General features: G+C 40.3%; 1 protein-coding gene across 32 annotated transcripts in view; it reads left to right on the top strand.

The window, feature by feature from the left end:
* The window catches only part of LOC112587813 (potassium channel subfamily K member 16), a 377,120-nt gene that overhangs the window by 97,408 nt on the left and 265,838 nt on the right, over positions 1 to 13,874 (top strand). For 2 of the 32 annotated variants that reach the window (XR_006639699.1, XR_006639688.1), the window contains one exon: positions 645 to 693. The exons of 29 other annotated variants lie outside the window; for them this stretch is intronic. The gene's annotated coding sequence lies outside the window, so the exon portion shown is untranslated. Of the gene's footprint in view, positions 1 to 644; positions 694 to 9,648; positions 9,785 to 13,874 lie in introns of those variants that run through there. One more of the 32 variants, XR_006639719.1, reaches the window with a different exon arrangement.

The following is a 13,874-nucleotide window of genomic DNA, read 5'->3' as shown; positions in this document are numbered from 1 at the left end:
CCAAGGCTTTTCCACATGGGTTGGATTCTCAGAGAATAGTGGCCTCAGGACAGTCTGAATTCTTAAATGGTAGCTCAGGGTTCCAAGAACAAATGTGCCAAAAATTGGAAGTGGTAACTGCCAGTCTCTTAAAGCCTGGACATAGAAACTTGCATAATATCATTTCTGCCACATGCTGTTGTCAGAGTAGTCACAGAGCCTGCCCAGAATCAAAGGGAGAGAAACACATATCCTCCATATCTTTGGGGGTGAGTATACTAGACAGTAATAATTTGTGGCCTCCAACTTTGCCACACATTCCCTGTGGTCAGGTATGAGAGGTCCTATTGCTATACATCCTTCTTAATACTTAGTATAGTCAAGCTTTAGAACTGTTGTCTCTCTGGTGACTATGAAAACATAGGAAGAATGTTTTAAAATATCATTTATCGAATATTTACTGTGTGCTGGGCACTGTGCTAAATGCTTTGCATTTCCCCCCTCCTTTTAATCATAACCACTATTTGAAGTAGATACTATTACTTTTGGAGAGGTTAATTAACTTGCCATAGGTCAAGTAGCTAATAACTGGCAGAATGTAGACTTGAACAGAGATTTACCTGACTGCTAAGCCCATGCATTTAATTTTTCCTTTCCATCCCTAGATGTGAGCTGAGATGATGATTTGAGGCCGAAGTTAAACTATGAAGAAAATATAAAATATTAAGAAATGATGATTAACACATGAAGTAATTAGAAAAAAAATGACTTAAAATTTTTTATTCCTCTAACTTGGGAGCACCATTTCCCCCTTCCTCTGTCAAGCAATGAAAAAAAAAATTGTTTGATTCTGAAAATGAAAAATAAGAACAGAACAAAGCAGAGCTTTTTAGTGCTTAATAGGAATTAGTATTACAGTTTTCAGAGATGAGCTGGAACTGACCTCATGGTACATAGAGCATGGTGGAAGAAGCATTTTTATTTCTTTCATCTAAATCAAGGGAACACTGCAGTTTTTGTGATTTGACCAGCCCAGAAGGGAAGAATGAGAATCTCTTGCCAGAGAAAATTTTGGATCACACGTTCCTTAGAGCCTAAATCAGAATCTCGTTGGTCATTTTTCTATATCTTTGCTATTTCTATTCCTGATGAATCGGAACAAAGCTGGTGCCTCATTAGCACATCATTCACCAGCCAGACATTCACAATAAAAAATCCACTTTTTGGTAGTGTGGGGATTCCCAGGGCCAGGACCAAAGCCCCACGATGTTACATGGAGATGTTTCATAGTGATGGAGCTTTGGGACCTAACTCTCCTCCCCCTGACTTCATGACTTAATTCATGGTATGGATTCACTAGTCCTTGAGGAAAATACATTTCTTGGATTTCTACTGGCAAATTAATTGCTTAATGCCTGGCATTCTGGAATTCCAAACCATTGGGGATCATTCTTTAGATACACCATTTTTTCCACAAACTTTAATCTCTTTCACTGACTGAATTAATTTCACCCATCCATTCTTCCTCAACCTGTTCTTTTCTAGGCATCCCTCTTAATTCACTTTCCCAACACTCAGTGCCCTTGAGAAGTCTCAGTATGTCTTCCTCAACTTTACGGCATCTCATCTTAACTAGCTTCTGTTTAATTGAAAAATCAGTATTCCTGCTTTCCATTTGCATTATTGCTCTGAGTGTTGCACAAAGTACTTAGAGTGTTATCAACAATGTTTGCTGCTGCTGCTGCTAAGTCGCTTCAGTCATGTCCGACTCTGTGCGACCCAATGGACGGCAGCCCACCAGGCTCCCCCGTCCCTGGGATTCTCCAGGCAAGAACACTGGAGTGGGTTGCCATTTCCTTCTCCATGCATGAAAGTGAAAAGGGAAAGTGAAGTTGCTCAATTGTGTCCGACTCTTAGCGACCACATGGACTGCAGCCTACCAGGCTCCTCCGTCTGTGGGATTTTCCAGGCAAGAGTACTGGAGTGGGGTGCCATTGCCTTCTCCAATCAACAATGTTTACCCAAGTTTGAATATCACCCCAGAGGGATGGATTCTGGGTTATGTATGGGGCCATTCATCCTTTGTTTCCTTTCCCAGTCTTGAGAAGTTTTGGATTAGTGGTTCTCTAGTCTGGCTTTACTTTTTGCTGCCCTGTTATATGTTGAAAGGACTGAAAAGTTCTGACCGCATGGAAAGTCTCAAGCTCATAGAATCACACACACACATACACACACACATATTATTGACTTAAAAATAGCAAAATCAGAAATTCTTTTATGTTTAGAATCTCATGCAGAGTGTTATTTAGGATCTGTTAATATATTAGTGGTTTTAAAAAATAATAGAACTTAAAGGAAAAACATTTGAGCTTGAGGATAACACACTATCCACTTGATTATAGGGGACCTGGTTTTTTCATGGTGACATTCTCAGCCCTGATAGCTTTTTTCTCCTCATGATTTAGTAGCTATCTTAGTTCCTGGAAATGGATTTTCAATTGTGGTGACCTCTAATGGCGATCACATGACATGTGAGTTGGGGGGAGCTACAAATGTCTCCCGTGGAGGTGGTGATGCCAACAAAGTGTGAAAGAGAATCTACCCTCTCTGTAAGTCAAAGCTAAGGATTCACTTGAAAAGATCCACCAAGTATTAAGAGCTTTAAACTTAATTTTATTTTAACATCAATAGAAATAGGAGCTTTTCTACTTAGCTTGGGGAAAAATGTCTGATAAGCTTTTCTGGGGACCTAAAAGAAATGTCTCTTATTGCCAACACAAGCAAAATATGTAAAGGGATATTTTTCTACCTTGAGGAGGAAATGTTTCCTAGACAATCAGGGTTTCTTCTTGCTACAACTCTATGATTTTTTGTAGAATGGAGTCTTTACTGTGACATATTGAGTCAGAATTTGGGGAAATAATTTTTTCCTCCTGGCTTATGATGGTTATGAGGTGCACCCTCTTTAAACTTTCAGAGATGTCAGAAACAAAACACAACAAAATGTTCTCTACAGGCCCCATTGGTCTCTACAAGCCCCATTGCCTGATTTGGGAGAAAGATGATTTAATTCAGAGCCAGCCACTTTCAAGATTGGTGGAACTAGATCTTATTGTATAATGTATTCCAAAGGGAAGTTCCTTTGGGGGCAATGCTGGAAGCAGGATGCCTTGAGAGCCCAGACACTGTGCTGAACTCACATGGATGCTCCAGCAGATGGGCTATTCCTTTTAAGTCTCCTCCTCCAGGCTACTCTGTATGCCTCTGACTTATCCCCAACCCCACCCCCCCCAAAAAAAAAGCTATGAATGATTTATTTGTCTTTGCTTTTGAAGTGAAATCCTATTGTATTTAATGTACACCCATTGAATAAAAGCCAATTAAGAGCCAAGTAAGAGCGTTTTGCCAATTTAAAAATTATATATTTTTGTGAATATGGATGAACTAGTCAAATAAAATTTAATTTGTCAACACTGGTGCTCATCTCTATTTAAAATAACATGTCTAAAAGGACTTCCCCAGTGGCTCAGCTGTGAAGAATCTGCCTGAGATGCAGGAGCTGCCAGAGATGTGGGTTCAATCCCTGTGTTGGGAAGATTCCCTGGAGAAGGGAATGACAACCCACTTCAGTATTCTTGCCTGGGGAATCCCATGGACAGAAGAGCCTGGTGGGCTACAGTTCATAGGGTTGCAAAAAGTTGGACACGACTATAGCAACTTGGCACGCACACACGTCTAAATTAATAAATTAATATGAAAATAGTAGTTTTTCCACTCCCAGTGTCCAGAAACAATTTTGTTTAAACTCTTTATATGCATGTTTTTTTCCATGACCCATTTTTGAATGACTTAACACAGATTCCTAGGGCTCATCATTCTCACTTCTGAGTTGTTTGAAAAATAGCACATTTGAATCCCTGTTTAATGTGATCACAAGAACCACTGTGCCAAACCTCATGTACTTATGTATTTGGCTAATATTAGGTAGTTGGGTTTTCACTCTCATGTATGTTATATATTTGTGATCTCCAAAATGAAACCACTTTATTGATTTTAAAAATTATTTTTAAAGTCTTGTTTATTTTTAACTGCATTCAGTAGTTGCAAATATAAATCTTAACCTATGGGAATAAATTACTAAATTTATGTTAAATTGCTTTTTTAGAAAAACTTACCAACATATGTAAGTATCTGAACAAGCATGGACTATGGTGGTTTTAAAGATTTGGTGCCTTCTCCATTCCATCCCCAGCATTTTGTAGTTAAAAATAAAATAATTGAGAAAACAGCTTGTTATTTGAAATATTTTGTAAGGAATCTTATACAAGACAACTCCATTTGTGAGGAGTTGAAAGGAGGAGGGAACCCAGGAGGGAGGTTTCCTCGAGGAGAGAAAAGAAAACCTTTGCCTTGCAATAGGGCATTTGTAACAAGAGAAGGGATACAATAATTCTGTTTTCCTCTTTAAAGTGTTCATTTAATTTGCTTATGTGGAAGTACCTGTTAATTCTGTTCCTTCTCTTCCATTCTGCTTATAGAAAAGGTCGATAAACTTGTGGAATGGTACTTAGAGAAGGCCCCTCTGCTTACTTCCTCATATTTCTCTTACAGAGTCATTTTGAATTCCCTTTAGAAAAAGAGACAGGGAGGATTACATTTGCTGAGAAAACCCTTTTGAACCTAGCACTTTAGACAGAGAAAGAAACTGGATCATGTTAAAGCAGTTTTAATTGTTGAAATACCATTAATTGTTGAAAACACCATGAATAATGAAAGCCCAGTGGTGCACCTGTTAGGCTGCATGAACCATTTTCTATGTGATGTTATGGAGTAACCTTTGATAATTTCTTGATTTGGTCGTCACCATCTTTGTCATCATTTCCATCACTACTGTCATTCACTGGTCACATATGGTGCCATGGACTGCACACATCAATTGACACAAATCATCTCTCCTGCATTGCACAGCTACATTCCAGCTTGCTTTTGGTAGGAATATTTGGAGAGGAAGACAGTTTGCATGTAATAACAGTCTTGTACAGCTCGGTAGCTTGTTTTCAGCCCCTGTCAATCATGGCAATACTACAACCCACAACCCTTCAGGCTCTGAAGGGAAATATCCTTATCAGTCAGTTCAGTTGCTCAGTTGTGTCTGACTCTTTGTGACCCCATGGACTGCAGCACGCCAGAATTCCCTGCCCATCACCAACTCCCCAAGCTTGCTCAATCCCATGTCCATCAAGTCAGTGATGCCATCCAACCATCTCATCCTCTGTTGTCCCCTTCTCCTCCCAGCTTCAATCTTTCCCAGCATCAGGGTCTTTTCCAGTGAGTCAGTTCTTTGCATTAGGTGGCCAAAGTATTGGAGTTTCAGCTTCAGCATCAGTCCTTCCATGAATATTCAGGACTGATTTCCTTTAGAATTGACTGGTTTGATCTCCTTGCAGTCCAAGGGACTCTCAAGAGTTTTCTCCAACACTGTGGTTCAAAAGCATCAATTCTTTGGTGCTCAGCTTTCTTTATAGTCCAACTCTCACATCCATACATGACTACTGGAAAAACTATAGCTTTAACTAGATGGACCTTTGTTGGCAGAGTAATGTCTCTGCTTTTTAATATGCTGTCCAGGTTGGTCATAGCTTTTCTTCCAAGGAGCAAGCATCTTTTAATTTCATGCTGCAGTCACCATCTGCAGTGATTTTGGAGCCCAAGAAAATAAAGTCTGTCACTGTTTCCATTGTTTCCCCATCTAATTGCCATGAAGTGGTGGGACTGGATGCCATGATCTTAGTTTTTTGAATTTTGAGTTTTAAGCCAGCCTTTTCACTCTCCTCTTTCACTTTCATCAAGAGGCCTCTTTGCTTTCTGCCATAAGGGTGGTATCATCTGCATATCTGAGGTTATTGATATTTCTCCCTGCAGTCTTGATTCCAGCTTGTGTTTCATCCAGCCCAGCATTTCACATGATGTACTCTGCATGTAAGTTAATAAGCAGGGTGACAATATACAGCCTTGATGTACTCATTTCCCAATTTGAAACCAGTGCATTGTTCCATGTCCAGTTTTAACTGTTGCTTCTTGACCTGCATACAGATTTCTCAGATTATATAACTATCCTTATACAAAATGACTAAGACAGGATTTTTCTGTCTGTATCACTCTCTTTTCATCTTCCCCTTGCTGCAGACCTCATTCAAAGACCATTTCTCCCTTAACTCTCCTCCTTTCCTTCTTACTCCTGCTTTCTTTTAGGATTCTATTCCTTCTGTTAAGGCTAATCTGAGGAAATTGCTTTTTTATGGAAAGGATTTAAACTTGGAATTTTGAAGATTTGGCCCTGAAGCTTGAATTTCACCCTTAAGAACCCTGATGCTGGGAAAGATTGAAGGCAGGAGGAAAAGGGGACGACAGAGGATGAGATGGTTGGATGGCATCACTGACTTGATGGACATGAGTTTGAGCAAGCTCAGGGAGTTGGTGATGGACAGGGAAGCCTGGCATGCTTCAGTCCATGGGGTCACAAAGAGTTGGACACGACTGAGCAACTGAACTGAACTATCTTAAATAAATTGCTTTAATTTAGTTTGCTTATCTATGTTACAAGTAGTGTGGGAATAGTGTGGGAATTAAGAGATAATGTATATTGCTGAGGCTTAGGGGTGAGTCCCTGGTAGCTCAGTAGGTAAAGAATCTGCCTGCATGCAGAACTGGGTTCCATCCATGGGTTTGGAAGATGGAGAAGGAAATGGACAACCCACTCCAGGATTCTTGCCTGGGAAATCCCAAGGACAGAGGAGCCTGGCAGGCTACATTCCTTGGGGGGGTCACAAAAGTTGGACATGATTTACCAACTAAACACCACCAAGGTGTGATTATGGTTCCAGGTGTCGTTTTCATTATAATGTGGTATTTAATGAGTGTCTGGTGATGGGCATTTGAGCTACAGAAACTTATAAGGGGCACAGGATATGTGTTCAGAGATGGGCTGAGTAGAGACCCATCAGCACCCCTAGAATAAATTATGGGTGGGAGGTGTTTGTTGCTTATCTACACCTGCCCAGTCTTAATTCTCAGATTAGAACCATAGACCCTTAATGCTCAGACCTTTGAGGTCTTCTAGGTGCAGATGAGGTAACTGAGGCGTGGAGAAGTCAATGGTTTTGCCCAAGATGATGTAATTCACTAGCATCAGAGCTAGGGTGACAGCCAGATGTCATCTCTCCCAGTAGTGGAACTGACAATTAAAGACCAAGCTTGCAAGTATCCATGTTTAGTCTGAAGGAGGCTTGTTAAATTCCATTTCCTCCTTAACAGCTCCTGATGGAAGCTTTTAGATATCTAATGGTTGCTTTTTTGTGAATCCTCTGGGTGAAAAGATTTAATAAGAGCTTTAAAAAGGGAGCCCTCTGGTCCGTATACTCCTCACCAAAGGCTGGTTAGGACTGCACTAGGTTGGAGCTGGTCCCGTGGACCCCAGGGGCCCTGCCCGAGGTCCTCCCTGATACTCATGGAAGAGTGATTGGATTCAGTGGGTGTCTAAAGTTGTATACTGACTTTCATATGAAGACTCTTGTCTGAAATTCTTAACATTTTTACAATAAAATGTTTCAAGAATGCAGTAAAGCATTAAAAAGCCGTAATGAATAAACAGCATTAACTCATTGCAGCTTCTCAAATCTTTTATTGTTTTGCCATATCTGTTTCACATCACTTTTAAAAGAAAAACCAAAGAAGTAGAAGCACTTGGAACATTCCTTACCTTACTTTTCCTTTCCTTCTTCCCATGAGGAAACCACTATTCTGAATTTGGCATTCATCATTTCTCTTTTGCATATTTTACACTTTACATATGTGTCCATATACATATGTATTTATCCATAAATAGTATACAGTTGTCCCTTGGTATCTGTGAAGGATTGGCTCTAAGAACTGTTCCCCCATATACCAAAATCCAAGGATGCTCAAGTGTCATATGAAATGGTACTGCACAGCTGTATTTGCATATAGCCTATGTCAATCCTTCCATGTGCTTTAAATCATGACTAGATTACTTATAATGCTTAATACAATGTAAATGCTACATAAATAGTTGTAAATACAATGTAAATGCTATATGAATAGTTGTCAGTTTGAAACAAAATCAAGTTTTGTTTTGGAACATTCTGGAATTAAAATTTTTATTTTTTTTTTTATCTGTGTGGGTTGAATCCATGGGTGTGGAACCCTGGGATACAGAGGGATGACTATGTAGTTAAATTTTGCATGTTTTAAACTTTCTATAAGTAACATTAGACTTTATGATTCTCATACTCTGCTCATTTTGTTCAATATTACGTTTGGGGGATTTATCCCTGCTGAAACGTGTCGTCCATATATTTCAACTGCTATAATTTACATTGAATGGACTTGCCACCACTTCTTTATCCATCTTTCTGTTGCTTACCTGTGTCATTGTACTTTCCTAAATCATTATTTCATTTTGTGACTCTTTAAGAATTAGGCAATAAACCTAAAAATAGCTCACTTTTTAAAAAAAAATTATTTATTTTTTAATTGAAAGATAATTGCTTTACAGAATTTTGTTGTTTTGTGTCACAGGAAAATGTAGGTCACAGCAGAGAATCTGAGCGGGGTTTTGAATGGTTATAGTGTGGATTGTATTCTGGGTGGTATGAAGACCCCTCCAAGCTTTGTGAGAGATACTTTGTTTTTATAATGCTGCTCCTGCTAAGTTGCTTCAGTCGTGTCCGACTCTATGCGACCCCATAAACGGCAGCCCACCAGGCTCCCCCGTCCCTGGGATTCTCCAGGCAAGAACACTGGAGTGGGTTGCCGTTTCCTTCTCCAATGCATGAAAGTGAAAAGTGAAAGTGAAGTCGCTCAGTCGTATCTAATTCGTAGCGAGCCCAGGGACTGCAGCCCACCAGGCTCCTCCGCCCATGGGGTTTTTTTGAATAATGCTAGGTTTCCTTCTTTCCTAAAGCATATTTAAAGCAGACCTTGGGGTGACTTTAAAGATGAGTTTTTAATGATTTTTTTTTCTTAAACCGTTTCTTCCCCTTGTTCTTATTTTCTTCTTTGCTCTTGTTAAGGGGACCCAGTTGGACCTGAGTTGTTGCCCAGGAACCTTGGGGTGATTCATGCTCTATTTACCACATATTCTTGAAAAATCAATTAAAAGGAGGAGGGGGGAGGGCTGTAGGAGTTTAGTTTGGTTGTTTGAGGGAGGAATATCAGGAGCGACTATTTCCCCTCCTCATGTCCCCCCACCAAAGAGCTTCCCAACTTCTCCCTAACCCAGGTACCTTACTCTGGTATGCCTTCTCTGGGCACAGGCTGGTTCAGTGTGGCTTTATCTCCTTGAGGTCCCCTTCTGTCCCTCCTTGCTCTATTTCCTGGATCCAGAAACCCCACTCAAGTTATCCCATCTGGTTACAGCACGCCTGAGATCTCCGTTTAACTATATTTAGTGAGGCTGGGACTGCGTGTCCCAAGGCTCTTTGGGGAAAGCTATTTCCAGGAAGGCAGAGGGCCAGTGCCGGTTGGGGGGCGTTGGTAAAGCAGACAGCACAGCTGCAGGGGTCGGTTGTAAAAAAGATTAAACCTGCCTCACAGCTGAGTGTATTTTACCAATGTAAATGTTGATCTCCTTTTTTTTAAACCCTCAAGGGACCCCAAGGAGAAGGAGGTGTGGGATGTGTCTTTGGAAACTTTACTAGGCAAGAAATGCTATTACTGAAATGCAGCTGACCCAAAACGAGAAGCTTTGAGAGCTGAGAGAAGGTCACAGAAAGGTCAAGAGGAAGGAAGGTGGGGGAATGAGGGGACTGAGATGGAATATTTCAGGCACTGTAAGCTTTTAAATAAATAGTCCCAACCCTGCCCTTGGCTTATCAAGCCCTCCTAACCTTTTGAAGTTTACTAATCTTGCCACCCTCAAACTTACTGTGTTCCAGTTGATAGAGACCGGATCTGGTTTGAACTGTCCTGTTGTCTCAGAAATGAAGGCAAATTGATGCTTTCTCGTTATCAGGAGGGCAGTATGTATCTGTGGGGACCCGGGGCCTGCTGAGAAAGTCCAAGTAAAATTAAGTGCCCTCCTGACCTCCTGATCACATCATCTCCCTCTGTTCTTGGAGCTGGTATTTAAGGCCTGGGACGCACAGGGGGCCCCTGGCTGGGGACTTAGGCTTTCTCCTGCAGTTTCTCAGTTTCTCTTCCTGGTGTAAACTAATGTCTTATCTATGGTGTTTCATCCAAGATACTCCTGACTTAACTGCACAATTGTAAAAACCAAAACAATGGGATCCAGGCGTGATGAGCTGTGGTGTAGAAACGGTCAGGGGATTGAAAATATTTGAGAATCATTATTTTCCAGTTTTTTTTTTTCCTGCTGCCATAGTCTGTTTTAGGATACAATGAATGATGTTTAAGAAGGGTTAACATTTTCTGACCACTTACCATATGACCAACACTTTGCTAAACCCTATATGTGTATACTCATTTCATCTTTCCAACAATCTTATGAATAAATCTGATTTTACAGTTGAGAAGACTGAGGCTTAGAGCAGTTCAGTAATTTATCCAAGGTCACAGAATTGACTGTGGAAAACCCAACGTTTGAATCCAGATCTGAAAGGATCTGGAGCACATGTTTTTACCATTACACTGCTATGGTGTGGACCACCCTTCTGTATGTGGTACACAGCATGTTGTTGTCATTCAGTTACTCAGTCCTGTCCAACTCTTTGCCACCCCATGGACTGCAGCACACCAGAATTCCCTGTCTTTCACTACCTCCCAGAGTTTGCTCAAACTCTTGTCCATTGAGTTGATGGTGCTATCCAACCATCTCATCCTCTGTTGCCCCCTTCTTCTCCTGCCCTCTGTCTTTCCCAGCATCAGGGTCTTTTCCAATGAGTCGGCTCTTTGCATCAGGTGGCCAAAATATTGGAGCTTCAGCTTCAACATCAGTCCTTCTAATGATATTCAGGGTTGATTTATGGGATCAAATTTTAGTTTGGTGAATAAGGATGCCCAGTTGATTTTGAAATAGTCTTTCTTATATTAGTATTTTATATGATGTCCACAGGACTTTGTTCCTGGTATTAAAATTAAGAGAAATCTTTAGATGTTCTAGAAATATTTTTCATCATCAAACTGACTGCTTAAGTCATAGATCCGTTCATTCTATAGATTAGGTATCTAGTATGTGCCAAACCCTGTGCTAAATTCTAGGGAGACAGTGGTAAGAATAGCAGATGTGTGTATGGGACTATGGTGCTGAGGTCTAGTGTAATCAAATAATTACAAAATTGTGACATTTCACTTGGGATAAATGCAGGGCAGGAGAAGGGGTCCAGGGTATGAGTGTTTATGCTATGGGGTTGTGACTAGTCAGAGAGGTTGAGGAAGTCTTCCTAGAACCTGATGCAGGTATTTGTGGGGATACCCTGTGACTATTTGGGGTTCTGTTTTGGCTGCTTAGCAGAGGAGCACCCTTTGAGATATTCCTTGGATATTCCTTTTACTTGGGATCAATCTCTTTAGTCTGCAGAAAAGATACTCAAGGTTTTGAGAAGTCCAAGCCATTCGTAAAATCAGCTGAGCATTTCATATACTCAAGCATACCTTAACATGGAATGCCCAGGAAATAGGAGGCTCTCACTTGTCCTGTCTAAAAATGGATCTGACTGTATGTCTGTGGAGGGTGGTTCTAGTAGGGACTCATGCAGTTTATCTTGCTATATCATGCACAGGAAGCCAATATCTAGAGTAATCTATTATTTACAGTAAGTCCCCTACATACAAATGAGTTCCATTCCAAGAGCGTGCTCTAAGTCCAATTTGTTCATAAGTCCAACAAAGTTAGCCTAGGTACCCAGCTAACAAAATCAGCTATGTAGTACTGTACTGTGGTAGTTCATAATACTTTTTACACAAGTAACACATCAAAAAACAAACACAAAAAATAGACTTTTAATCTTCAGTGCAGTACCTTGAAAAGCACAGTAGTACGGTACAACAACTGGCATACAGGGCTGGTGTTGAGTGAACAGGCCAGAGCAGGCTGGAGGAGGAAGAGGAGGCAGGAAATGGTAGGGCTGAAGGATTGTCAGCAACAGGAGATGGGGGCAAGTTCCAGCTTTACTCGTGCCTGATGTTGATGGCACAGTTTCTGGGCCTGAAATAAAGATAGTGTATCCTGTACTCTCTACGGTATTGTACAGTAAAGTACACAGAGTGATGCAAGCCTGTGACAGTGTATACCACATGTGTGAACTAACTTACATGAATGGACATGTGAATGTATGCTCCACTCTTTGAAAGTCTGCAGCTTGAAGGGTCTTATGTAGGGGACTTACTGTATTTATTTAGGCTTTGTGAAGATATATCCAGTGAAGTTACTTCCACAAAGAACAGTAGTCCTAGAATCCTGAAATGTTAACAGTGGGAAGATGTTAGCGAGTATTATTGGAGGAGGATTTTTGTGTTGGTTTCCAGCTTCCTATTTGACCAGTGAGAGAAGTAAAGCCCAGTCAGTGGTCAGATTTTCACAGCTAGACTTACTCCTTTATCACTGACCTGGGGTTGTGGATACCATGGTGACCTAGCCAGACGAAACTCCTGCCTTCATTGAGGTACATTTTAGTGGGTCTCCCAATTTCCCTGTCCCTGCTTAGTTCTCTTTCATAACATATTCACTTTCTAGACCCTAGTCTTCACTGGAAATGACTCCTTGAGGCAGGAAGTAATTATTTTGACTAGTGACTCTCTTGAAGTTTGGAGCTCAGCTATACAATGACCTCACATTGATAATGTGAGAACCTTCTATATAGGAAAATGAGGCAGATATTTTCCCTAATGCCGATACAGTTGTTCTCTTGAAAAATCAAATGTTACCATCCCATGGTAAAGTCATGTTCTTTTTTGACCCCTGGCATTGGCTAGTATGGGTTTCTGCTGAAGATTGATGGAAAATATTGATTTTTAATTGCTGTTTTTTATTTATTGTCCTTAGAGTAAAAATAATAGATTCTGTGTGAAGGTGTTAGTCTCTCAGTCATGTCCAACTCTTTGCAACATCATGGACTGTAGCCCACTAGGTACCTCTGTCCATGGAATTCTCCAGGCAAGAATCCTGGATTGGGTAGCTGTTCCTTTCTCCAGGGGATCATCCTAACCCAGGGACTGACCCTGGTCTCCTGCATTGCAGGTGGATTCTTTACCATTTGAGCCACCAGGGAAGCCTTCTAATAGACTCCATAAGAGGTTGAAAAACATCATCTATTTTTCATTAAAGTCATCTAGGCCTGATATCTCCTTTTCACATAGAAATTTAATTTAAAAATTTCTGTATTAAGTGAGGAATTACACATGAAGAGGTTCCGCCCTCCAACCTGTCATCAATATCTGTTCCTGTAAAGTAGTACCTACTTTCTGTGTAATTGTCACTGGTTTTAAATTAATTGACTTTCTTCAGTGGATGACTTTCCTACTGAGGCCACATACATTTTTAGAGTTGATGACCCTTTAGTGTTGCAAATAGATTTCTGTATATCCCAAACCAATGTAATGCAAGCCTAATAATAATAATTATTATATATATATTATATATATATATATATATATAATGCTTACTATGGGTTGAGAACTGTTCCAACTACTTTAATAGAACTCATTTTAATTCTCATAGTAATCCTTGGAAAAGTAATCATTATTTTATCCATTCTACAGATGAGGAGATTATGATAGAAGGTTAAGAACCAGGATGTTAAGTCATCTGCTATAGTTCTATGATAACTGTAATTCCTCATTTCATTCTCAAATCTTCCAACTAGGATGAACCCATCTTCAAGTCAGTTGTTTGTTGTGCAAACTCACACTGATTTTTT

The sequence above is a fragment of the Bubalus bubalis genome, chromosome 11 (assembly GCF_019923935.1).
Source record: "Bubalus bubalis isolate 160015118507 breed Murrah chromosome 11, NDDB_SH_1, whole genome shotgun sequence".
Classification (NCBI taxonomy): Eukaryota; Metazoa; Chordata; class Mammalia; order Artiodactyla; family Bovidae; genus Bubalus; species Bubalus bubalis.
The sequence above is the reverse complement of the archived record's forward strand: the minus strand, read 5'-3'. Positions and strand labels throughout refer to the sequence as shown.